Genomic DNA, 4306 nt, shown 5'->3' with positions numbered 1-4306 from the left:
TGCAAGGATCCTGCTAACATGGGTAGCTACCCCATGCCAGCCCCGTTGGGGTCTGTTCCCTCCTGCCAGCAGTCTCTTCAGGCCGTCACCAGGTCTTTCCCGGGTTGTCAGCTGCCCTTTCACAGCAGTCACTGGTTTTGACACCAGATATCAGGATTCTTAGTAGGACTAGTTGTTAAAAATCCCTAACTTTCAGCACAACAATTGAATGGGGATGTCAACTTGTATGGGGTGAAATTTGGCACAGATCTCGTGGTCTCACCCGTGCGACACATCTTCAGTTGTGTGCCCGACCTCATTGGGTGTTTCGGCCACTTATCACAAGACACCCTCTGCCGGGGTTGGCCCACCACGGGTTGATCAGACCCGGGTGTGTGTCGCACGGTGGTGGCACCACGCGATCATTTGGCAGCCCATGTTGCGTCCATACGTTTCAGCCATATCCAGTGACTGCTCCGTTCCGCTGCAGTGGCTAGTTCTTTGATTGCCTTCCGTTGGGACTGCCCTCTGATCCCTACTTCCTTCAAGAGCCTTGTGGCAGAGCTGGCTACAAAACCTCTGCATCCCACTTTAATATTTTAACATAATGTTCTTTACATTATGTAGAATGATTTTATGTAGAAAACAGTGAATCACAAAAAAATGACTTTAGGAGGGTTTTCTCAGGCAGGGTCACATATTGTTAATAATATAATATAAATGAATATATAAGACTGTCAATTAACTAATATTTCATGTTGATTTATAAAAATAGTTTATCTGCATGATGCCTGCTGCCTTTGGTCTCAGTGAAGTTGAATTTAAATTACATATAAAATAAAGACATGTTATGTTACATAGTGATGTAATGTGATGCAATGTAATGTAATTTTCTAGTAGGGAATAAAGAACAAAATATTTTTTATCATCTGAAAGGCAGAATACGTTTTTTTATTAAACTTAGACATTATATAACAGTTTCAGGTTGTTTTAGTGTTGCTAACATTTCTCACATTGTCCCACACAAACTTAGTAATCATCCCACATGTGGTTTGTTTAATGGTGGTAAACCTAATCCTGACTCCTGATTTAATTTAAGTTGCATAGATTTTAATCTTGCACTGATGTTAAATTTTTAGCCATGTTGCACTTTGACAGTCAGTTTGAGATATAGGCTATATTAGATTATTGGGTATATTGTATCAATTATTCAAATGATTCTGACAGTTTTTGCCTTGACTGGGGGGAAAAGTGTCCCAATCAACCTGAATTCACACTATACTCTTTGAAATCAATTACATTGCATTATATTGCTCGAAACCCCAAATAGTATAACATTATTCATTAATTATTCAAAGTTATTTATCATTGTAAAAAAGAAAAGAAAAAGTAGTTTCAATGTAGCTAGCTACTTTTTGATCGTAACTTGTAGTGTAGCTACACTGCAAATTATAAAGAGTGAATTTAACTCCCTCAGAGTTAAAATTAACACTTTCCCTGAGTATATATGGGAACCACTGGAAAAGTGTTAAATTAACACTTTTGAAAGAGTTAACATTATTAACACTCTGACAGTGTTAACTAACAAACTCTTAAAGTGTTAAATTTTAACACCACAATAGATAATCAGAACACCAAAGTCAGTGTTCAAAATTAATTTGTTTACCTGGCCAACATTTCACCAACGTTTAAGCTAAATTTTAATAAAATTAATGTTAAGTATTTACATACACAACTATGATTTACACAATAGTTTGAACAGTTACCATCTAGACCATAAAGTGCTGTAACGAATACATTTTACTATTTTTCCTTTACCAGGACTTCACATTAAATTTAGCCCAGGACAGGGCACTCAAGATTTACTGTACAATGACCCTGATCAACATTTAACTTCAGAAAACAAAGCATACCTCACAGTTTATATGATGCAGTTGTTTGGTAGAATATAAAAGTCTATAAGCATAAAACATTCGAGCATAGAAGAGCTTCACGTATCATCCAAGTCTTCACATAACATGCAGGGCACTCAAAATACATAGTCATCATAACTTACACTGAAAACAAATATCACTTTAAATAGTTCATCGAAGTCTACCAAGGACGTGGTTCCCTGGCATGGAATGAGCATCTTGTCAATCACAATGTAGTAACTGCTGATGGCCAACTTGTGAGTTCCAGAGGCAAGGAGATGAGGCTGACGATGTCCCTCCAGTTTCCCCAAGTGTTCTTCTAAGCTGCTGATCAACTGTGGGAAAAATTACATATCAATTTGTGTAATATTCTTACTAGTTCAGGGTTTCTGCAAGTATTGTTAAATCTAATTTATTAATTTTTTTTATGCCGTACAAACATAAGCTTTTTAATGTAGTTTTGAATGACATATTTTTCACAAAATATGACAACTGGAGTAATGATCCTGGAAATCCAGCTTTCAATCAAAGCAATAAATTATAATTTAAAATAAATTCCAATTAAAAAAAGGTTTATTAATTAATAATTAATATTTTATAATATATACAATGTTATTGTATATTTGTTCAAATAAATTCAACCTTGGCGAGTAGGGTTGGGTATCGTAAAACAAATTTCCAAGAACTGGTTATTCTATAAGATGCTTGCATTTCACTTCCATTAAACAATTCCTGTGTTCCGAGCTGGAATGGACTTCTTTCACATTAACCAACCAATATGCACAAACATACATTATCGTCATCACAGTATATCATCGTAAACAAAGCCTTTTTTTTGTCTTAAAGGGTTAGTTCACCCAAAAAATTCTCTCATTCAATTCTCACTCTAAATGTCATTCAACACACACAAGACCTCCGTTCATCTTCGGAACACAAATGAAGATAGTGTTGAAATCTGATGGCACAGAAAGGCCTTCATTGACACCAATGTCATTTCCTCTCTCAAGACCCATAAAGGCACTAAAGACGTCGCTACAAAGCCCATCTCACTACAGCGGCTCTTACAATCATTTTATGAAGCCACAAGAATAGTTTTTGTGCGCAAAAAAACTAAATAATGACTTATAGTGATGGCTGATTTCAAAACAAAGTTTCGAACGTTATAAATCAGTGAATTGATTCATGATTCGGATTGCCGATGTCAGCAGTTTGACACGCGATCCGAATCATGAATCGATTCACTGATTCGTAACGTTTGAAACTTTGTTTTGATATTGGCCCATCAGTATATAAGTCGTTATTTAGTTTTTTTGCGCACAACAACTATTCTCATCGGTTCATAAAATGATTGTAGAGCCACTGTAGTGAGATGGGCTTTTTTAACGACGTCTTTAGTGCCTTTATGGGTCTTGAGAGAGGAAATTACATTGGTGTTAATGAAGGCCTGTCTGAGCCATCGGATTTCAACACTTATATCTTCATCTGTGTCTGAAGATGAACGGAGGTCTTACGGATTTCAAATGATATTAGGGTAAGTAATAAATGAGAGAATTTTCATTTTTGGGTGAACTAACCCTTTTTTCTTACTTAAAATCCATTTAATGACTTGTAATGCTTTTCAGTGCCCTCTGGAAACCCTGTAGTTTGTGCTACCCACTACATAAAAAAAACAAAAAACAAACTGTAGCTTTGCACATACCTTGTGAAATGCAACTAGATAGTCCGTGGCCTGAGCTGCACTGATGTCAGTTTTCTGTGCGTTTTTTTCTTTTTAGAAGGTCTTGGGATGCCATATCCCACTCTAAAAAGAAACACAAACAGTGATTTTTATTTACTCACTTTTTTGTGGTGTTGTCACATTAGTCTTGTGAAATGAATACCTGGTTGATCATCTGATGATTCGTCATTGTACTGATTCCTGGCAGACTTCAGCAAACTCAGGAGCACTGGGGTGGTAGTAAGGTTCTCTGCTTCTCTGATCCCTTTTTTCTTTATAGAATGTAGGCCCCTTCTCCAGCAGTTTGTAGACCAAAGAGGAGGCTAAAATCTGGAGCAACAGAAACATTTTTTTAATTTATATTTCTGACAATCAAATACTAAAGCACTATTCGCACGGGATTAGTATTATCTAGGCACCTCTGTGATTTAGAAATTACTCCCACATCTGAGTTTTGCGTGGCACATTCGCACGGGATAAACAAAGCCTGTGATTTTACTGACTATCTCCAGGATATGATGTCAAGACTTGTAAATGTTTTTTCGTTATAGATGAAGCTGTATGAAATCATAAACAGTCATATGTATCGATATCGTTTTGATTGTTTTATAGTAAAAAAAAAAAATGATTTCATTCAGTAGAGAATAGACATTACAATTAAAAACTGAACTGAGCACAGACAAGTGGCAGGAGTCAA

General features: G+C 36.3%; 1 long non-coding RNA gene across 1 annotated transcript; it reads right to left on the bottom strand.

Moving 5' to 3' along the window:
• Positions 1-1846: 1846 nt before the first annotated feature.
• LOC137075979 (uncharacterized) lies at positions 1847-3950 on the bottom strand. Its single transcript, XR_010905140.1, has 3 exons — positions 3773-3950; positions 3592-3693; positions 1847-2227 (listed from the first exon to the last, which is right to left on the bottom strand). It is a non-coding gene; the product is annotated as an uncharacterized lncRNA (long non-coding RNA).
• Positions 3951-4306: the final 356 nt, after the last annotated feature.

The sequence above is a fragment of the Pseudorasbora parva genome, chromosome 5 (genome assembly GCF_024679245.1).
Source record: "Pseudorasbora parva isolate DD20220531a chromosome 5, ASM2467924v1, whole genome shotgun sequence".
Taxonomy (NCBI): domain Eukaryota; kingdom Metazoa; phylum Chordata; class Actinopteri; order Cypriniformes; family Gobionidae; genus Pseudorasbora; species Pseudorasbora parva.
This window is presented reverse-complemented; position numbering and strand designations above follow the sequence as displayed.